The sequence below is a fragment of the Myzus persicae genome, unplaced genomic scaffold, assembly GCF_001856785.1.
Source record: "Myzus persicae strain clone G006 unplaced genomic scaffold, MPER_G0061.0, whole genome shotgun sequence".
Lineage (NCBI taxonomy): Eukaryota > Metazoa > Arthropoda > Insecta > Hemiptera > Aphididae > Myzus > Myzus persicae.
The window spans coordinates 70,693-95,464 of record NW_019104246.1 but is presented as its reverse complement, the minus strand read 5'-3'; the positions used below and the strand labels follow the sequence as shown (position 1 = coordinate 95,464).

Genomic DNA, 24,772 nt, shown 5'->3' with positions numbered 1-24,772 from the left:
TTTGGTAGCTTTTTTTTCATTAGGTGGCCATGACCTATTCTGAGGCGATTTAATACAACTTCGTCTCTTCTTTTGGGAGACATTGGGTTATTCCATTTTCTTTCGTCCTTTTTATTTCGTTTAATTTAGTGTTCATTTTTAGCCATTCGTTTTGTTATTTATCTTTAATTCGGTTAGGTTAGGCTAGATAATTTTTTTTTATATCTTTGTCCGATTTTATACTCCATATAGTGTTAGTTAATGTGGGTTATTGGCTTTTTCCTTGGTAATTATGTCTGCTCTTTCATCACCAGTTATTCAACAGTGCCCGGAATTGATGAGAAGATATTGGAATAGATAAGTTATCGTTAAATTTATTAGTGAAATTGATAATTGTATTAATCATAACCCTTATCGTTATTAATATTACTAAGTCTAGATAAAGTGCTCATGTAGTCTCTTAAAATGATGTAATTTTTATTTTGCAAGTTGACACTATTATTATATAAGATAGGGCTTTATATACATATAGCAAGTGCCTCGGCTAAATATATGCTGCAATTGTCTGACAACCTCTCCGAAAGCTCGGTTTGTTGGATAACTGCATCAACACTCACCCCATAGTCTGTTTTTGATGCGTCTGTAAATATATGTATGTGGTCCAGAAATGTGTTTATTATTTCATAGAATAAATTTTTGTATGTAATTACTATGTTTTATGGTGTCTTGTTTGTTGTAAAATGTTATCGACATACCAAATGAGTATTTTATCGTTGTCCGTGGAGGTTTTACGAATACTTCTCAAGTCAATATATTATTTATTTCTAGTTTGGGTTCTCCCTCTTTTTCTTTAATTCTTTTGAACATAGGTTGTATTAATATTTGTTGTTATTAAAAGTATTTTCGAATCGGTTATTGAAAACTGTGGAATAAGTTGGTTTGTTCGGGTCAGTTGCTGTTCTTATTGCGTAATGTACCTAACATTAGTTGATTTATTGGACTAGTAAGTAGTAGTTCTCCAGTAATATTAAGTATGTTGTTTATGGTACTACTACTAAAGGCACTTGATACCATTCTTAGGCCAGCGTTATGGATAACATCAAGAATTGCTAGTACTAAGTTTCTCAATGTCATATTATATAAGGGCGATCCTTCATTCCAAATTGATCTAATTAGTGATTTATAAATGTTTATCAGGGTTTTAGAGTTCACTATCCATTTCGTGTTTGAAAGTAATTTAATAATGTTCAGTCTTTTTTTGTCTTTGTCTTTTAATTTTTTTATGTGTCCATAATTATGTGAGTTTTTCGTCAAAGGTAAGGCCTAATATTTTTAAGTGTTATGTGTAAGGAATTATTTTTTTGTCCATTTTTATAGTCGGTTTTTTTAAAATTCTTTTGTATGCATTTATTGTGAACTAGGATTTATCTGGTGGAAATTTAAACCCCGTATTTTTGCTCAAATCGTTTAACGAGTTGGTGTATTTTTGTAATTCTTTTCCTAAAGTGTCAATACGTTTGTGTCGAAAAAAAATATTACTGTCATCTGCATATAATGTAATTTTTCCGAGGTGGGTTTAATATTTAGATAAGTAATTTATTGCGATTAAAAATAATTTTACACTTATGGAGGAACCTTGGACCCCCATTCGGTTATTAAGGTTATATAAGGACAACTGTTGTGCATCGACAGCAACTTTAAATGTACTGTCAATTAGGAAATTGTGTATGAATTATAAAATGTTACCTTTAACTCCCCAGTCAAGTAAGATTGAAATAATTCGTTATCATGTCATATCTTACGCTGTTTGTATATCAAGCTTATCAGTCCCGCGTATTGTTTGCATCACAGACTAAGATATACAGGACTGGTATCGAAAACATTATCAGAGATCCCCAAATGTTTCCGAAGGTACAAGTGTAGTACCTAGCGCCATCTATTTTAGAAATTACACATTAATCATAATATTCATTGTACAATGTACACCGGCAAACTTTTTGCAAAATTATTAAATTTGATGTTTTCTTTAAAATTAACATAAATTATTTTTATAACTAAGAGTATATTTATTTGATGCTTACTACTTAGTACAAATTACTGAAGCAATTTAAAGTTTGAAAAATGTTGATATTTCATAACATAAATGGTCTTATGTAGGTAGAGATCATAGACATATTAATAATTAATATTCTTAATTTTACTTTTTCCAAATCATTAGGTCCATTATAATGAGTTATCAAATCATCATTAGAAAAGTGCTCAGCGCAGACATAAACCACTTTACGATTCAAATTACCATTTACTTTTCGAATAATTTCGTTCCAAGCATAAAAATCTGAGTCTCGAACTTTAAACAACTGAACAGCTTGTTTGCTTTTAATACTCGAGCACGAAATCACAGAACGTTGACGAGGCATTTTAAACGTTACGACAGTCACTTAAGTCTGATGATATGTCTACAAAATATAATAGCCAGTAACCACTAAGATTAGGTTTCATAAATACAATTTCAATAATTTTATATTTATATTTTATTATTTCAAAAATAATTATTTTAGTACGTTGCCAATATACGCTACTAGAATGCGCTAGTAACCACACCTGTACCATTAGAAACATTTGAGGACCGGCCTTCTACTACCCCCCGGCCATGTCGATTCCAGTCCTGTATATCTTAGTCCGTGGTTTGCATGCAATTGTTTCAATGCAATTTCTGTATCAATGTTTACGAGGCAGTCGTAGGTCGATCGGGTTTTCCGAAATCTGCATTGTCCTTTGGCTAGAAATTTATTTTTCTCTAAGAACCAGTTAAGTCAAACTCTGATTATTTTTTCGAATATTTTACTCATTGTGCATAATAGCGATGTAGCCCTATAGGCCTATATCATTGTACTACGAGTTTATTTTGGTTAGGCTTATGTATTGGAATGATAGTTGCTTATTGTTTTCATTTTTTTGGGAAATTGTGTTGTGTCCACATAATATTAAATATTTCGAGTAATATAGTTTTTAATTTTTCAGGTAGAGTTTGTATAAATATGAAGGGGATGTCATCCGGTCCACAACAGTTGCTCTTATGCTTGTTAAAAATGTTGTGAAGTTCTTTTCTAGTTATTATTAAATTTAGATTTGGTGTTTCATTATGTTCAACTGTGGTTGGTTCCCTAACTTTTATATTTTGTTTTTCGATTTCGGATTTGTACTTTAAAAAATTTGGATCAAAGTTTTATTGTCACTTATTTCTTGAAAATATCCACCTAGTGCGTTTGCTATTTCTAAAGGTTCTGTAATAATGCTTTTATTATTATTATTAATTCTTGATTTGATATCCGTTAATATTTTAACTCCTTTTATTGATTTTAATTTTGTTCCACGCTATGTTAGGATTTTCAAGGCAGAATATCGATGGCATAAAAGTGTTCCAGGAGTTTGTTTTGTAATTTTTTATAATGTATTTAAATTTAGCTCTTTGTTTTTTTAGTTCAATTAGATTGATTATGTTTCTACTTTTTCTAAATCTGGTTAAAGCTTTATTTTTGATTTTAATTATGTTTTTAAATTGTTCAGACCACCATGGTAAGGGTTTTTTGGTCCCACTGTATTTATTTTTTTAGATTATATTTATTCCAGTGTTATGTATTATTTCTATAAAGATGTCAACTATTTCTTCTATGTTTTTATCATCCAATGGGAGGTCTTTTTCAAGTTCAAATTGAATTGTGTTTGAAAATAATTCCCAACGAGGTTTTTTTAAGTTAAATTTCTCTTTAGTTTTGTATATTAAAATGGAGTCTCTGTTATGAATTTTTATGATAAAAGGCCAGTGGTCGCTGTTAAATAATTCTTGTTCCACCACCCAATTGAGATTGGTTGATGTATTTAAGGGTGAAAAGGATAGGTCTATGGCCGATACTGATTCATTGGCAGCATTGAAGTGCGAAGGTTAGGTTAGGAAGGCTTCCGTCATTTAGCAGTATGATAGTTATGGTCGAGAAATTTTTCTATTTTTTTCCCTCTAATATTGATATGACCGCTTTCCCATAGAGTATTATTACTGTTAAAATCACCGGTTAGTATATAGAGTCGTGGTGATTGATTAATTATATTTTCTAGATTTTCGATTTCGAAATCATGTTGGTTTGGAAGATATATGTCACAAATTGTCGATTTTTCTTTTATGTGAACGGTTATAGCTGTTACTTCAAATTTGGAGGTGATTTTAATTTCTTCGGAGGGGAAGAATGAGTTTCTGTAGATTGATGCGCCTTCGCTGGCTCGACCTCTAACGGAACGGTGTTTTGAGTAACCGGAGTAACCCTTAAGTTCAGGGATGTGGTTTTCAGGGAAATTTGTTTCTTGTAAGCAAATTACCAAGGGAGAGTTTTTATGAATTAATCTTTCAGGATTGTCAGTTTTTCTATAGAATCCATTAATGTTCCATTGTAATATATTATGATCTGTATTTGTGCTGTTCAATTTAATTTTATGCATGCTTATTATTGTGTTTGGTATAGATGTAGGATGTTTGTAGATTATGAGTGTATTGGGGTATGTATATACATGTGAGATATTGTTTATATTTGGTGATGGAGTTAATGGCTTTACTAATCAGTTGGGTTATTATTAGATGATGAACGGCCTTCCGTATTTAAGGTGGTTGCTACGCTGTGTACTAAAATCTAAATTAATTGATTCAAACAATTTGTTTGATAATCGTGTTAATCTATTTTTCATGATTTGTGATTTAATTTCCAGCCTGACCAACTCAATTGTATTTAGTAAAGTTTTGGTATCTGTTCCATATTGATTGCAGATATCGATAGGGTCTGAGTTACCTTGTATATTTATTATAATATTTTTTAGTTGGTCTAAGTTCATATTTAAATCTTAATTATTTTCTATTGTATTTCTAGCTGGTTAAATATAATTATTAACGTTGTCGATAAGTTAATTATTTACCCCCGGTAACTATAACCTAGGATATATTTACCCCCGGTAACTATAACCTAGGATATATTTACCGGGTGGGGGTAAATATTGCCTGGGGTAAATATAGCCTGTTACACCAGTCATCTTGTAACTGAAGCACATTACTAGATGATCAGAGATGAATATACGGTGATTTGTTCCGTCATAGTTAATGAGTATGGAGATGGGCATTTTGGGTGTATCTTCTTCTTTAACCAATAGTTGTCTTCTAAAACTGAGTATGTGGGTGTATCACTCAAGTTGTATACCGGCTCTGAGATAGGTGATAAGGCTAGAGATGATAATATTATGGTGACGTAATGCTTCTATTATAATGGTAGGTACTATTAAGGATATTGTTGTATTCGTTTGCTAGTATGAATCGCTTCTCTGGGTTATATAAGTGGCGAATAAGAATAGATTTATAGTGTATTTTGATTGTTTTATGTGTAGATATAAGCTTGGTACTAAATCTTTGGGGTTTAGGAAGATGCAAAATCTTTTTTTATAGATTCTGGAGCCGGAGATTATATTTTTTGATTCAACGATGTTCTCAATCGTTTTTAGGTATTCGATCTGAGAAACTTCATCTACTTCATCGAATACAATGGCTTGTTCTTTTTTTGGATATGAGCTGTTGCTTAATGTTTCGGCAAATGTTATTGTTGAATTAAAGGTGGTAGCAGTAGGTGATGGTTGGAGCTGTGGCTTCTGTTGGCTAGATCAGCGGATCCCAAACTTTTACGACCACGGCGCTCTTAAAAAATTGTTTGTGTTTCGCAGAACCCTAATGTCTAATCCAACTCAACTAAAATTTTTGTAAATTAAAAAAGGAAAATCAATTCCCTAACCTCTCAAGTCTAAACAATATTTTAATGATACTGTTAATGACTTTTCATTATTAAACTTAGTTTAAAAAAAAATGTTCAATCAAAATTTTTTTAAATAACAAACATTAAATAAATATAATTTTCTCAATAATCTCATACATCTGGCGGAACCCTTGACATTGTCCCACGGAAACGCTGGGCTAGATATCATATTATTGTTGATCGTATTTTTTGCAGCTATTAAATTTTGAGACGAATTTGGGTGTGGAATTTTTGAGGTAGTAGCTTGTACTTCGTTGGAAGTTTTTCTAATATGTGGGTAAGTGAGCTTCGGTGAAGAGGAGGTTCCTTGTATAGGAGAGGGTGTACGATGAGAAAAACTCATTTTGTACTGGGGTATATGAAAATATAATTATGTTATATTAACTCTTTACCTTGGCCCGTACATATTGGTTTTATTTGTAGTGAAATCAGATAAACTGTCGTGATGTAGATAAAGCACTAAACTTTTTTTTACACGACTGTCGCTATCGGAGTATGATACGGGACTGTTATTTTTAATTATTTGGTCTATTTAGTATTATTTCTTTCCAATTCACTGGCAACATCGCAACAATTTTTATGCGGTGTCTTATTGAATTGAGGTTTAATTAAAAAAACTCTTTTGAATTACGAAAATTTGAGAAATCGGGTAGATATAAAGGTATATTGTGCGGAATCGTGTGCTAGCAAAATAGATGGCGTTAGTATCGTGGCCATCTTTTCAGGCTTTCACAATACATTTCATAAAAATAAACTTAAGAAGTTCTTCTATATAATATTCAGATTTTTCATATCAGTTTTTATCTACTCAATATTATTTTTTTTAAATGAAAATATTTTTGAAAATTTCAAAACCAACTTTAATTGATTTCAAAAGTCATCTTTCTATGATTATTGAGAGCCGTTTGAGAACAATAAGAAGTTCAAAAGCATGTTGTAACAGTTGAGTTGCGTTACCATAACGGCATTTTAAGTAACACATGATCAATTAACATAGTATTGCACTGAAAACTAGAGCGTTAAGTAATTTATTTTTCATAATGGCCTGCTCTCAAAACAACTAACTTTTATCAAAATTACCATTATACAATGGATAATATATTGATGAATATTAATATATACATGGCAGAACAGAAAGAACTGACTAACTAACTTTTGTTATAATCAATATTTTGATATTTCTATGTAAAATTTATAGTCGATTGCGCTATACATGTAAAATATAAAAAATTATTTTTATTTTTTAATACTGAACATACACAAATTTAAATTGAACGAAATTTTTTTTTTTGGATAAGTTCAAAATCACCAATTCGTGAATCTGACATGAGTAGGTATATATCTTAAATTATTTACTACTCATATAATGTTAGAAGAATTTGTCTTACATTAATAAAGTAGCATTTTTTTTTTTTTTTTTTTTTTTATCAGGTCTATCTGTTACACCTTCTACATATATTGATCACGTTGATCGAAATTTAATGTATTTATATGAGCTATATCTACACTGTCAAGTAAAATCAAATTACTTACTATAGCATTCCACTGCTCGATCAAACTCTAAATAATTTAATTGTTGTTAAAATATGTGTTCGATAAGTATTTCACGAACAAGATGAGGACAAGAGGGTTGTCTCCTAAGAGAACTTCACAACCACTGACAAACGTACGGTTTATAATTGCACAACATATAACGTAATGAATCTCAATATAAAAATTGTTTTATTATTGACATAATTATTAACTAACTTCATATAACTCGCGATAAAGTTAAAATATCAATATGGGACTTTGTAAGAGGATAATATAATTACCTTAATGTTCACGAGTAAATGAATATTAAGAACACAAAATACTTTATATTAAATATATCTATGTTTGTAAGATAAAAAGTTGGCATACTTTTAATAATTAATATGATACGGCTATACTCAAGAGTCAAGAAATTATTACAATACTAAGTAATAATACTTTGATATACTAGTTATAAAATAAACAAATTGAATAGACAGGTATTATTGTCTAATGCTCAAGGTAACACAAGTAACATAAAAGCTGATAACGTAAACCTTAAGCTTGGTAAAGAAAATAATTTCAATAATATTGATCATGATTCTGAAGATTTTTTCATTAGAAATACAATATTATAAGACTCTCATTCTATTTAATAATATGAATTGATTACTATTTCATTAGAATAACACTAATTCTATACGTTGCATACATTTAAATTGTAAATATGTGTATAATGAATTCATTTATAACTGAGATTCGTCAAACCTAGTAATATAAAGTGATTTGTCATAATATGTAGTTGTAGTAAAAATATAAGATATACTCACCTTCATTTAATGTCGCATCTATACTTCCAACTACATAAAACAGAAGACACACAGACAACAAATTAATATGTTTAACCATCATGTTAGGTACCTACAAAAAATTAATAATAATGATTTCGTTTAGAAATATGCAATAAGAATGATATTAAAAAAATGTTAAACAACGGTATTATCGTAGAAGTCTATTCTTAAACACTAAACTAAATGTGGTTTAGTGCAACTGGGTAAACCATTTGGGAAAATAGTAGTGTGTAAATAACGTTTTGTTGTCTACATGAAACGGAAAAGTATATGTATCGAACGAAACCTTAGTATAAGCATTTTTCAATAGTGCATATTATAATATTTAATTATTCTTATATATTTTATGATATTGTTTTATCCTGGTCCCTGGTGCATGTCAACATATTGAGATGTTGACAACATTCTCTTTATAATACGTCAATTATTAACATCTGTCAGAAGAAAAAGAAAACTGACCTTTCATCACACTCTTTTCTTTTACATCTTCATCAATCATCATTTACTAATAATTTTTTACGTATTAATGATTTTATTATTAAAAAAATGCAATGTATTTTCCTACAGAGACACATAAATAGAGAGAAAATTATAACTTGTACTTTAAAATAATATAATATATTTAACATTTCTGAAAACTTTACGAAGTCTACCTACCTTCAAACAATACATTTAAATAATTGTTGGTATATGGCCTAAATTATCCATTTTATAGCCATAATATACAGTTCAAATGTTGACAAAATACATCAAAAAATCAAAACCTTTCAAACTTTTTTGTTGTAACAAATTTGTAATTTTTGTAGTTATAAGTACTAAAAATTTAAAACAAGGTTTCTCATAAGTAGGTCATACCAAGTGCTGTTAGTCAGGTACATTATTGGAACTATTTTTTTGTTTGTATCACCTCAGTAAATATTAAGCTTGCAAATTAAATCTACCGCAGTGGCTCTAAGTATTTTAAACAGATGTATAATCGTTATACGGTGCCAAATACAAATAGGCCGATTAAGTTTTTGCTAAAAAAAATAAATTTTAAATGTCATTGCGTGTATAACATAATACAACGATATACTTTAAAAGTTCCTAGAAGGTACCTTCCATTAATTATTTATAAACAATAAGTTTGCGAAAATATTAATATTTTCCATTTTGCTATGATGGACGAATTATAATTATTTAAAAATATATTTTACAATAGTCACCTACAATAGCAGTTGCGAAATTCCCCAAAATGTGCAATACATTAAAAATTGGAATCTTTTTTGTTAAACATCATGTTATTCTACAGGGTTTGAAACTGAAAATATTATATGGTATTTCGATTTCTGATTCTCATAAAAAATTTTTTTCCCGTTTTTGTTTTTGGTTTCCAATATGGGTATTTATTTTTTCCGATATCGTGTTATCCAAGTTACATAATATATTAAATTATTTCCGCACCCGGATATTAATTTATTCTGTGCACTATATAGAATACTATTCACTTATATTACCATGGTGTATACTGTACACTGTTGCACCAGTATTTAAATACTAAATTGAACCTAATAACTAACGAACATTATAACTTTGTCAAATATAAATTTAAACTAAATCTATAATATAATGTGTGAGTAAATCGCTTGCATTAAAAAAAAACTTGGGAATTTTAGCACAGGGCATACGCTCATCCGCCCTAAAAACGTCCTTGGATACAATACCATTTTTCACATTCACATCATACATCCAACAACCATAGATACAAATATCAAATGCTGCTAGTCACTGAATTCCAACAAACAGAGAAAATGAAAACGAAAAAAAAAAAGTTTAAATCTTTAATTTTTATTTTTTATTCATATCACTCGTTTAAAGTAAACATCATATTATATCCATTATATGATATGTATATATAAAAGTAATATATACATATATTGTTGTCAGATTCTCATAAATTATTGTTAATTTTAAATACCGATGGTTGGATAGTTTTTGGTTTATCCGTCGAATTGTAAATATATAGTATAAACACTATAAACTATAAATATCTTATCTTATGTTGGTCGGAAGACCGATAGGATTACCTACACATTGTTTAACGACGTATTTATAGTACGACGTGTGTTGCGTACCTACTTGCGTAAATGTGCGGACACTTATAAGTTATAATACCTAAAAATTTGAGTGGTTTTAATAACAGTATTCTAAATGAAGAAGATATTAATATTAATCTAACTCTTGGGAAAATCTCGAAGTAAAATTAAATTTAGTATTCGTGAATAATAATGCCAGGCGTTTAAGTCTCAACAATTAGGAAGTAACAGGAAAGAGACAATATTATTCACAAATATCAAAAAGTAGAAACGGTATAGAATGATATAATATATAATATAATAGTTATGACTTAAAATTGTAAGTGGAAATGTTTATATACCTAGAAAAGAATACAACAAACGCTCAATCAATGAACATTAGATAAGATATCTACAAAATTCAAAGACTTAATTCAATAATTAGAAACTAATTAGTCATCAATCTATCATAATTTAGAACATGTTTCTCTAGGTAATTTGATTTAGAACACAATAGACAATTCATCGGATTCAATTTAAATTTATTGTCATAATATATAATATAACGTTATATTTATAATTAAATAAAGTTATTTATATATATTAAATATATAATAATATAATGTATTTATTAGTATATCAAGTCAACATTATTGAAGCAATGCAATATTCAGATAGAACTAAGTGTTTATCTGAAAACAAAAATAAAATAAGAGTTTGATTTAATTTAGTGTATTAATTAATGATCAAATATATTTTATATAAACATTGCATCAAATAAGGTACTTTCTGTAAATCACAACAAACAAATTAAATTTAAATACATGGGCCTAATCATCTAAAAACTGGAGATCAAACTCAGTCCAAATCTCTCTCTAACTAGTATTATAAATATTTCACCCATATGTAAAAGGAAAGACTATAGAGTCATTAATTTTGACATATCCTAAACGTTAATTTAATTTGTTAAAACTTTACACTTTTTGGTTAATATTATTTATATAAAATGTATTTACCTTGTACTACTAATGTTTACCATTTAACTTCAAGCTGTACCATCTAATACAAAAATATGCAAGTAACTTGTATGATATATGTATTAGTGATTGTATTGAAATATTAATTCTTACTATAAGTTATTATTTCTGTACTCATGACAATAGCTGGTTGGAAATAGAAAGTTCACATCGTCTAAAAAATTAAATTATATAAATGTTTATGAATCGATGAATATAATTATGGTACTGATTCATTGTTATTTAGATATATATTTTAATATAACGAAAGTTTAATTAATTGTGAGAGATTTATGTTGTTTTTTTGTAGCCAGTCTAATAGATACATACCCGAATTAGCATCATACTAGTAATTCGTAATAAATCTTATAATTGGGCCTTAAATGATTTCAATTAGGTTCAGGTAAGTGTTTAGCGATAGGTACTTTATAAATGGTAAATTTTATATTTACATGGAGACACAGTCATAAATATACATGAATTATACAGTTTTTATAAATAAAACATGTAATTCTACGAAATTATACATCATCATTGGAAAAAATAACTTACCTTCAGTTAGTTCACGGTTTGCAACTTTAATTCCTAATATAACATATTATATACTGCTCCTTTCGCTCATAATAACAAAGGTTTTAAACGAATAAGCATTTAAAAAATATAACAAGACGGGGTATGTTTCTTTTACTAGAGGATTAATGAGTATTTGTATTTGTACTATTAATTGTAACATATTTAATCATCTAAAGCACAGTACACATTATGAAATATTAAGATATAATTTGTAAAGTATATTTACTTAAATTCAAGATGGGAATTGTAATATCACCATTAATAATAAAAAAAGCAACTGTAAAAATATAAATCATATTATTCATTAGTTTTCTTCTGTAACTGTCTTTACATTCCAATCTGATCAACTACACATACATGTGAACCTTGTACAAAATTATACAAATATACAGTGTGTTCACGCTAAGAGGTACCACTGAATATCACAGATGGGTGACATTGTATTGAAATGGGGTTTTCGGGAGGTGATAGGGAGCACTTAAATACATATTTTCAGACCAGTTTCAAATTTTTAGCTCACTCGGTACGCGCATGCGCAATACAACTTACTTTTTTTTAAATGGTAACCCCAGTTTTTTTCTGCAGATTCGGGTAGAGTATTTTTTTCTAAACAATTTATGTATCAAAAGTTTTTTTCTAATTTCAATATTGGCATATTAATTTTAACGATGAAATTTAATATTTACGAGCAATTTGTTTTTGACGAAATTTCAAATTAAATTCAACTTATTGTTACTTATTACTAGTTATTAGTATCCACAGATTACATTTGCATACAGATAAGATAATAAAAATAACTTTGACAACAATTGCCAATAATTAAGATAGTAAATCCTGTTCGTTATACATTTATTTATAAAATAAATGTATAACGAACAGGATTTTATTAAACAGCATTTGTTTTATAAATAAATGTTGATAAATTATTTTCGCTAACTATTAACAATTGTTTTAATGATTTCAAACTAGTCTTGTGACAGTTACTGTTCATGTAACATCGTGGTTATTTTATTCTGATTAAGTATCACATGTTTTTCTGAAAAAATCGTTATTGCTTTAATACACTGTTTTACATGAAAGAACTGTATTAAAATGAATAGCAGTGAAAAAGTCGAACTTATTCTTATTTTTGGTGAATGTAATCGTAATTCTCGACAAGCAGCTCGGGTGTACGCAGATCGGTATCCAGATAGGTTTCATCTACATCATAATTATGTCCATAGACTTTTACGTAGATTAAATGAAAATTGTCAATTCCCTAGCAACCAAAATAGACAACGGCAGCCTAGACCAAATAATTTTGATGAAGACACTGAATTGCAGGTAATGGCCTACATACGTGCTTATCCACGATCATCAATAAGATATGTATCTCGACAAATTGGTATATCTGCAGTTGGCGCAGTACATAAAATTTAAAAAAAAAACAAAATGTTCCCGTTTAAACCTGAGTTTATCCAACATTTACGAATCGGAGATTATGAACGTAGATTACAATTTTTGTCATGGTTTAGCGTTCAATTTGAAATTGACAATTTATTTTATAATAATATTTTGTGGACTGATGAATCTAAATTCACAAACAATGGTGTAATGAACAAACAAAACAATAGGTTTTAGGACGATACAAATCCACACTGGTCCCGAGAAACTAACTATCAGACAGTTTGGGGTAAAAATGTGTGGTGTGGATTAATTGGTGGAATACTTTTAGGTCCTTATTTTTACGACGGAATACTTACAGGTAGAAGATATCTGGATTTTCTTGTTAATCAATTACCGTTACTGCTAGAAAATGTTTCATTAGCCACGCGGGAAAATATGTATTTTCAACAAGACGGTGCACCAGCACACAACGCCATCATTGTTAAAAATTATTTAAATGAAATTTAACCTAACCGATGAATTGGTACCCATAGAGTAATTCCATGGCTAGCAAGATCTCCAGACTTGACCCCATTGGATTTTTTTTATGGGGGCATTTAAAAAATGTTGTATATGCAGATCCACCTATTAATCTCCAAGATTTAAAAAACAAAATACGACTGGCTTGTAGTAATTTGAGAAGAGAACAAATAAACGCTGCCACATCAATGGAATTATTAAGACGTTTGGAATCATGTTTGGAACATCAAGGTTTAAACTTCGAACAATTTATCAGATAGAACTGTAGAACGTAATTGCAAATAAATAAAAATTGATTTCAAATTCAAAATGTGTACAATTTTATAGTTTTCAATGTTTTCATTACCTTCAATTAGTTATCTTATTTACGATTACTACGATAAAAAAGTGTTATTTATATCTTATCTGTGTGCAAACAGGTATTTAACAATATTGGATAGGTACTAATAACTAGTAATAAGTAACAATAAGTTGAATTTAATATTAAATTTCGTCAAAAACAAATTACTCGTAAATATTAAATTTCATCGTTAAATTTAATATGCCAATATTGTAATTAGAAAAAAACTTTTGATACATAAATTGTTTAGAAAAAAATAGTTTGTGTATGTTAGTTTGACTAACATAGTTTAAGAGAAGTTAAACAGTGTTTCTAATTTTTCATTTAAAAAAATTATTTTTTCGTATACTTGTATGAGTTAAGGGATTATATTGCTGGGTATATTTTGTGTAGTGGATATTTTTAGTTGGGATATTTGTAACGGAGATATTTTAAACGTGGAATATTTCTAATAGGGATGTTTTTAAAGGGGGATATTTTAAACGATTGATATATTGATACTCGGGATATTTTGAGGGTGCAACCCATAACTCAATAGCCAATGGGCCCAGGTATAATATAAATGGAAGTTAGTGGATACAAAAATCGATTACATTCATTGATATTATTTTGGATACTCAAATCACGTGGACAATAATAATCAAAAATACTGATACCTCAAAACCTATATGACAGCAACTAGGATATTACCTACAATTTTCGTGACCACAACTGTTATAATGTGCTTATCTCGAAAATCATCTCTGACCGCAACTCGGGTGCAGTCAAATTAATAAATTCTGCAGAATATGCTGATAACAAAACATATTATTGCAGGTAAATATATAATGAAATAAAATCACTTGATGTGAAAGGATTTAGTGCTCGTAATATTATGATAATGGTGTTCAATCTTTTAATTATACTAGGGAGAGATATAATGAATGTCTGTATTGCACAAATCATTCTAAGTATTAACGAAACGAAAGAATAACGTCATATTAGTAAGAAATATATCAATAATATTCATAATGTATTTCATAATCTATAAATACAGTATATATGATAAAATATTTAAGAAATAGCATTATACATAAGAAGTAATAGGTACTTACATAAATCTTCCATTATTGCGTTAAAATCTTCGTCTACTTTTAATAATTCATCTACAAAAAGATAAATATTTCATACTTGTTCTGCATTTAACATGCTTACCAAAAATATTAATCTTTTTTATGATGAACCTTTTATAAGAACGACTTTGAGATGACGTCTGTTAATAATTCAATGTATTTATGTTACGGGTAATGCGGAATGCCGGGCAATGTGTACATTGCCACATCAATGTGGTCCTGCCCGGGCAATGTAAACTACCAAATCTTTCTTAAACAACGTATATCATTATAAATTATAATTATTTCCTATCTATAGTATTGATCTTTTTTTAAACAATTGAATAAAATTAGTAAAGCTTGTTTTAAAATTAATTAAATACTATAAATAGGATAAATAGGTAATAATTAAATTTTATAATAATAATAAAAAAGAATGTTAGTAGTTAGTTGGATAAAAAAAAATTCGTGGTTTACATTGCACGGGCAGGACCACATTTACCACATAAATAAATGTACATTATGCCATTAAGTTAAGTGCTAGAATCGTAGTTATTTCTTAACAATGCTGAACTGGAACAGATTAATTCTTATTTGTATTTGTCTTACATATTGTAAGATATTAAATCATCTATAAGAGCAGTATCTATTATGACATATTTGAATATAATAATAGAAATGACTAGAAATGTATACTTACCGAAATCTTGTCTTAAAGTTGTCAAATCATCATGATGTACGTAAATCATATCTACAAATTTAAAAACAATTATATTACACATAAATCTGTTTTTGTTGTTTTATATTTTAATGCGATAAGCTACACACATTTGTGTAACTAAATACAACATACAAATATACAATTATAAATTAATTATTCATTTAGCACGATACAATGAAATATGACACTCATTTTTGCATCAAATATCCAACCAAATTATTTCACTGGAATTATAGACGATAAAAATCACAATGGTACACTAGCAGACATCTTGATAAGTCAATGATGCTTTGGGACTAAGTGCGTTATAAAAAGAAATTAGCAGCAACCAAAAAATCAGTTTAAGTTATTTCTGTTATTTTGTTAGCCAGCTATTGTCATTGGTACTACATAATACACAATAACTAAATATCTAAACAAAAATTTCGCTGAATCCAGATATGTGCACCCCGAACTCTCAAAACCTTTTTCTTTTTGCCCTCTTTAGAATACGTATGTGTAGTACATATATTAAAAAAATAGTCGATTTCAAAGAAACATTTAGTTAGATATGGATCATAACCCATTGGATGCGTCAGAGATACGCTTTGAACTCAAAATTATTGCAATAGTTAGGTAGGTCATTGATTATTTTAGGCGCTACACTATAGTAGGGTCCATGTTTTTTCGGTGAATACGGTAGATTTATAATATTAATTGGTAAATGATAAAAGCAAAAACATTGTCCTTCTCATTTTAATAGACCTATAGGCCTGTGTACAATCTATATGGAAGTTAGAACAATGAAATTAAAACATTTTTTAACAGTCTATTTTTTTTTTAACTTGTCATTTTACAAGAATACAATTGAGTATAATATATTACTTCATGGGAATTTAATTTTCTATTTCTTGATTCCTCGAGACAGAATTATAATAATTTATATATAGGCTTGAATTCATAAAAACAAATGTAATAACAAAGGTATTTCTGTAATAGCCGATAGGTATGAATTTAAATTTTAACATTCTAGAGATCGCGTTACATGTTATATTTTTAATTTCTTTGATTAAATGATTAATGCATATAGATTGTTTGTATTTTAATTATTTAAAGTAACATATTAAATTATATATACTAAAGTGTACATAGTGGAAAGATTAAATATAACTAGAAAAATTTATACTTACAAAAATTATTCATTATTTCATTAAAATCGTGATTCAAAAAAAAGTCATCTACCAAAAGATAAATTATATTAGTCATAAATCTCAGTATGTTACTGATCTTATATTTTAAGCTTACGGACTGCACAAACGTTTGTTAATACCTAAACCTAACTAAAATATATCATTCGAATAGCATAGTGTGTACAAATCACAATGCCTGTCAGATATCTCGATATATCGATGAAATTAAACTATAGTCTATAGACTTTATGCTAAATGAATCAATGGATCATAATTCAATGACCCTTATAACCCTTATAACGAGCTGCTTTATTTTTTATCAGTTAAAATATATTTAGGTATGTAACAACTAACAAGTTAATCACGAAATAATAATGCGTTTTTTTTTTTTAGTGAAAAACAAACATACCAGCTGGCCTTATAAGATTGTGATGAAACATTTGTTCTATAAAAATCATAAATATTATAAAGATGTTAGCATAGTATTTTTATACAGTTATCAATAAACACTTTGTTGAAAGAAACATTATAATCTTTCTGATTGTATATAATGTGACTATGGGATGACCCCACATTACGAATAGAAAACATTTGTTAGAAAATAAAAATAAATCATGAGATTATCAAATTACTCAAATTAATACCCATACTTATTAAATACTTTTTTCATTATATAAAAAAATCGTGAAATTAGTAATTATATTTTTTTTTATTCTTGGGGTAAATTTGTTGACATTGTAAATGGGTAAACATAAGTAATTAAAAAAATTAATTGATATCAATGTATTCTAACCATTAAGTTTTAATATTGCATAGTGATATCAAAACGTGTAAAAATAGAAATGGAAGTATTTATGCTGAATACCTAATTGTTAATTTTAATAGCATGAAGTTTACCTGTTTTGTATGGTAGACAATAAATTGAAATTCTAGTGGTACTCAGGGTTTTGAATGCTAGGTTTTAATATAGCTCATGCTAATTCACACTAATTGCATATTAAACATTTAGCCAAAAAAAATGTATCGAAATTCAAAATGAAGGAGGCTTTAGAAACGGACGTCCAAATATACTTGTCATATAAATCGTCTACTTATAAATATTAAACAAATTCTGGTGTCCTCTTTAGTGTCATTATCTGATCAATTAACATATTTTGTGCACCCGTATTAAGCATAGTAAAATTTATTTTTCATATAAGGCTGCAATTAAAATCACTAACTAACGAGCAAACAAATTACAATCATATAGTGGATCAATGTGCATATTGTGGAGTTAAATTAAATTACTTACGATAGCATGATACTGCACGATTAAATTCTAAATAATTTAATAGGTATCAAAACATGTGTTAAATAACTAATAAGTATTTTACTGACAAACTGAGAGCAAGACAGTTAACATTTACAAAGAAGGCATAACCTCTGACAAACATTCAGTGTACATCAATTTGTACAATATTAATAATCTGAGTAGCATTTTTTTAACGAAGACAACTTTTAGCAATTGCATACATTTAATAATTCTCATAACATTGTTATTAGCAAGAAATTATTCATAGCTATTATACGTGAATGTAAATAATAAGCTAAGTTAGAATAAAAAATAAACATAGTAATATAAGATTGGATATGCTTAAATTCCGAAATGTTTTTCTGTTAGAAATATAATGTTATAAAAAGTCTCATTCTATTTAATAATATGTTCTGATAACTTTATTTTTTTTTTTTAAATAACTCTAATTCTATACATTATATACATTTAAATTGTAATTCCTTGTTTTATACCTAAGATTCTTCATAAATATAGCTATTTGAATTGTCATATTATATAATAAAAATAAGAAATATACTCACTTCCTAAATTTAATAATAATGCATCAATATTTCCAACTGTATAAAACATTAAACATACTACAGGTAACAAATTAATGTGTTTAAGCATGTTTGTAGGTATCAACAATGAATTAATAATTTTGATTGCGTTGAAAAATATAAGAAATATAGGAATAGTATTAAAAGTTATGCATATAATATTTTAGTATTATATTTGGCTACTATAATATCGATAATATGCGTTCTGGTGTCGTGCTAGTTACTATTAGATAATGGTGAGACAAAATAACACGGAGACTACATACTAAAGTAGGTTGGGTGCATTATTATTTATTACTATTCATTTTTTTGTTTTATCACCTGTTACCCATGTTTAGTAGTAAAATTTAATACACCGGAATGGCTCTAAGCATTTTAAACAGATGTATATAATCGTTATAATGCGTGGCACAACTGCTCAATAGAATAGGGTGAATACGTTTTTGAAAAATATAATAATATTAAGTATTTGATTAATTGTGTCACATACCTACAATTATGTGCTTAAAAAATTACGGATGCTTTTGACTAATATTTTCAAATTCCCATGGCGTTGTAAAAACACAAAAAATCAAATAAACCAAAATAAGGCTCCTGCCTATATTGATGTTAAAATCTGATATTTACTTAAAGTATCTGTATGATTCTCTACACTTTTAAGTGCTGAAGAACAATACCAAATTAATGTATTGCAATTACCTAACTATACCTTCTTCTAGATGTGCGGAGGGCTATCGATGTCGTCTTTTCGAGAATTTGATCAAATACACTGTACAATATAAATGTATAGGTATATGTATATAATGTAATATAATGCAGTTAATATCAATATATTTTATATTAAATGTCTGGGTGCACATTTGGGTGGTCCTTATTTATAGAGGTAAGAAAAAAATATTTATATTTTTAATGTAGGACCCCCTCATTTTTTTTATTGTTATAAGAAAATAATTTTGGTTAATTTTGGTCGTGACTACTCACTCCTTTCTCGTGTCCCTGGGGGGTTGAAAAATAGCCAACAAGGGTAGTTTTGTCATTTTGTTGACCTAACTAAATAAATATGATACTTAGAGAAAAAATTTATAGAACTTAAATTGTAGAACGTACAGTTTTCAATAAAAAGTATAAGTATATTATTTATTGTAAGTCTATTATTTTAAAGAAAAATAATAAAGTACAACTTTTAAATTTTTTTTACCAAATTGGTAATTTGTAGTTATTTGAATATATTTGTTGAACGAATGAAATTATAAAAAAAATGTTTCTATAAAAATTATGTAAAATTAAATTTCTTATTAAAAAGGTTCTATGCAAAAAGTTCATCTTGTTGTACATTTTATTGTTATACCGGGCTATTATACATATTTTAATATTATTGAAGAAAACTATTATTTTGTTATAATTTCAGTAATGTAATTTATTGCACTGCACATACTATACTTACTCAAGAATCATCCAAATTTGATAAAAATTATCAAATTAGATTTCTTATATCTATTGAAAAATATTAAAGATGATTAATTATGATAAAATCAGGATTAAATATGTTCAATTTTTATACCTTACAGTTGAAAATTGAAAATTGTTTTGTGTATTAATTTAGATGTCGACGTATATTTGTTATACACAGTGAATATTTCAATTCATTCAATTTTCATATTAGCCTGAACTCTTAGTTTTCGTCTAATTATATCCCAGACAAAATAGGTATGGTTTAATTTTCTCAAAAGTTATAACGATAATGAAATATGTAAATACCTATTACTAATATAATTTTCAAATATTTTTAACTTAATAAATTCAATGTTTTCAGAAAACATGAAAACAAGACACCATAATATTTACTAATCATAAAAATAATGATATATGTCTAATGAAAATCACTGTACAGTTGCATCATTAACTACTTTCAGATGTTGAACCATTTTACAACAGTCAATGAAATCTTTGTTATTTTCCCAAGTATCTGGATTCTGATTTAGGAAATCTTGGGGGATGTCCAAGGCTGTAAATAATATGAGGCTATTTTTAGAAACAAAATCAGACAATTGTACTGGAAAGTCAGCCTATTTTTTCACTAATGATTTAACCATATTAACTTTCATCTCAGAAGAAACTTTGCTGTCAAAAAAAGCTAATCTAATAAGTGTCTCACTTAAGTACCATAAATGTCTTGAGAAGCTTTTGGCAGCCGCGTTGCCTAACTAAATTAAATTTTTTATAGTTATCGAGTTCCTTTAAAAGATTAAGATCGTTATAAGGAGCTAGTTCTCCAAAAACACGCAGTATACCAGTACTTAATATAAACTTGTATGACAAAAACGTTGAAGGCTTCAAGTGCAGATCTATGAATCTTAAAATCTTTAGCAGTTTCATCTCTTAGGAATATTAAGGAAAGTTGCAGCAATTCCTTGTAGTCATCTCTAGGCTGAAATGTCGCTAACTGTCATTGATATACTTGACAAGAACATATTTTTGTGGATTTAATTTACTAGCCACTGTATCTTCAATTATTCCACTTTCGTATTTGTTTACGTCAATTTCGTTCCACTTTTCTGCAAATCGTTGAAATATTTTGATATTAGGACCACTTGAAGCTCCCATTACCGCATTAAATACACTCTTAATAATAAGTTCCAGTATGTGGTGTCGACATGCTAAACTGATTAGGTATCTTTTCATTTTTTTTTTCAAGAAGTACACATGCACCGGCCTTTACTCCACTGTTACTTGCTGTTTTATCAAAGGATATAAAATTAATGCGTTCAGTTAAATTTCATTCTTCAAGTAACTCAAACACAGCAGTTGCTTGGGCTTCCCCCGTTCCATTTGGAATTTTCGGCACACCAAGTAATTTCATAATACCATCCTCTGATACTATAACTGCTAGGTGATCAACTTTATCTTTTGAAGTTAAATCTGGAAGTAATTTTCCGTCCCAATGGACTGTCAATGAAATAGTCGTAACAAATGGAGTTTTTATTTCATCAGGGATTTTTTCTCGATATTCTCGACGAGCTTGTCTTATTGACTCTCGATTAAGGGTAAAATTGTGTATATTATGCCCTAATGATTTTACTGTAGCTGATAAAACATACATTGCATTTCGATCACTTACTTTCGTTCTATCTAGAGCAGATGCTACTCTAGAAGTTACAATAGTTGAATTAAATAAAGTATTGACCTTCGTTGGACTATTATTTTTTTTTAACCTCTTGCTGGAGGGTACATACAACTCATCATTACCACTACTGCTGAACCGGTGTACTACGAATGATGTGTAATCGGCAAATAATCCTAGACAACGCGAGCGAAATTGCGATTTCCATGCTATAAATAGCTTCGGAAAATGTGTTGCGCGACCTCTAAAATATCAATCGAATGAAATATAACTTTCACAAAGTATATATTATATCCAAATAAACATATAAGGTGGGTGGGAAAAAAGAAATATTAAATTTTTTTTTTCTATGTATTCGATTGTCACCCTACTGTACATATATAATCTCGACTACAAATGTACCAGCTAGATTCAATTTCTTACAAGAAAATATGCTGAACTTGAAAACTTGAAACCCAAACCATTTCTCAAGGTACATGTCGAATATATGCAGTCACGAAAAATAAAAAACGTACATAGTTGTACAATCAATACATTAAATGTACGATAAATTTTATCGCTCCACTCAGAATTTAAAATGTTTGTGGTGGTGGCCCTTTAAATGTACAATAGATTGTAAAGTATTTGTGGTTAAGGTTACATTCAAAGAAACAACAACACAATTCGGATTGATATTTGATTCTATGCAAATCACATTCATACGAACATAACATACCCAGCTCCTATGTCGTTGTCAGATCAGTTTTATTCATTGGAGTTTATTATTTACTATTAATAATATATGTGTAGGTATACTTCTTATGTTGATGACATTTTTATAAATTGTGTTACTATTATAAGAAGATTCAAAAGATTATTGCATTAAAGAAATGCTCGGGATATATTGATTGTCAGACACAAAAGCACAGTGCACGAACAAATACAGAATATTTTAAATCCACACACACACACACACACACACACACATGTACATTGTACATACATCATATTTTTATTACTTGTATCTACTTAAATATACAGAAACTAAATATTATGCTGCAATGATTTCGGGCATTTTAAACACATGTATGATCGTTGTTATATACGTGGCCTAATACAGTAGGTTGAATAAGTTTTTGAAAAAATATTTCATTAAAAATGTTGTTGCTTGTATTATATACAACGATAAAAAAATTAATGTTCTTTTGATTAATATTTTGAAAATTATTCGTTCTTAAATATATTCATATTTTATATTTTTTTGATGGATGGAGTATAATTCTTTTAAATTATATTTTATGTTAATTACGTACGGAAGTTAAAGAAATCACCAACTTTTTAGAAAGTTAAACCATACATATTTGGTTTGTCCTTTAAATAGACGATAGCTAAGAGTTCAGGCTAATATTCATATATTGAAAGATTCGATGTGTAAACAAATATACTTGGATATTTTAAATTAATACACAACATAGTTTTGAATAATATTCATTCGTAAGCTATAAATATCTGAAAATTTCTTACAATTTGATTACATCCTGATTTTGTCAGAATTAATCTACTTTTATATTTTTCAATAAATATAATAAATCTAATGTGAGACTTTTTATCGCATCCCCAAGATTTTTGAAAAAGTATATAGTGCACAGAATAAATGAGTATACCTGGGTCCAATCATATTTTAATATATTATACAACTACCGAATTACAAAATTCAAGCAAAATAAAAACGATATTGGTAAAAATACATGCCCATATCCGAAACCTAATTAAAAAACTATAGAAAAAATATGATATCGGAAACCTGAAATCGAAATCGGAAAAGTTGTTTTCTGTTTCAATCCTGCATAATGACTTGCGAAATTTGTATGATATCCCCATAGTATTTAGCAATAAAAAGATTTTTACATGTTTCCAATATAAAATATTTTTTAAAAGAATTATAGTTTATGCGCCATAGCGTTTTGAAAATATTAGTCAAAAGTACCCGTAATTTTTTAAGCTCATTATTTACCTATTATCCTATTCACAATGCTTCTGTACTACGCATTATAACGATTTTACACATCTGTTTAAAATGCTTAAAGACATTTCGGTGTTTTTGACTACGAAATATGGGTAACAGGTGTAACAATAAAAGAATGGATACTAATAAATAATAATATAACAACTTATCAGCAAGTATTATGACCTACTTATTAGAAACCTTGGTTTTAATTATTCACACAAACTACAAAAATTACGATAATTTTTTTAAAATTTAAAATCAATTATTGATATTTTTAAAATTATAGACCGTTTATAATTTTAGAATAAATGATCGCCTGACAACGGTTTTGATTTAAAAAAAACTTTGAATTCCATTGTGACAAATATTCACTTTCGATATCATTTTTAATTTCCAAGACGATTTTACTCGATTTGTATAGATATTCAAAATCGGTTTCGCAATTGATTTCAAGCAATGTTTTATTATGATTGTATAATATTATATCCTTCATATTTTAGAATTTTTCAAATTTTAAAACATTTTTGTTATTCAAATTTGTTTATGTTTGCTGCTTGTTGTAATTCAGTGACTTAGTTGCAGTGGATATTTGTTAGTTTGTTTGTTTGTGTGAAATACTATAGTCTTGTATCCAGGACTATTTTATTATCCGAGTATGCGTGGTGTCCATTTTATTTTTTAAAAAAAATATCAATATTTAAAACCAAAACCAAAATCAAGATTGGAAAAAAATAATTTTGG

At 28.1% G+C, this 24,772-nt stretch overlaps 1 long non-coding RNA gene across 1 annotated transcript; it reads right to left on the bottom strand.

The window, feature by feature from the left end:
• Window positions 1–11,016: 11,016 nt before the first annotated feature.
• LOC111040444 lies at window positions 11,017–15,923 on the bottom strand. The gene is made up of 4 exons (XR_002605198.1): window positions 15,862–15,923; window positions 15,165–15,215; window positions 11,367–11,427; window positions 11,017–11,295 (listed from the first exon to the last, which is right to left on the bottom strand). It is a non-coding gene; the product is annotated as an uncharacterized LOC111040444 (long non-coding RNA).
• Between the last annotated feature and the right edge of the window lie 8,849 nt (window positions 15,924–24,772).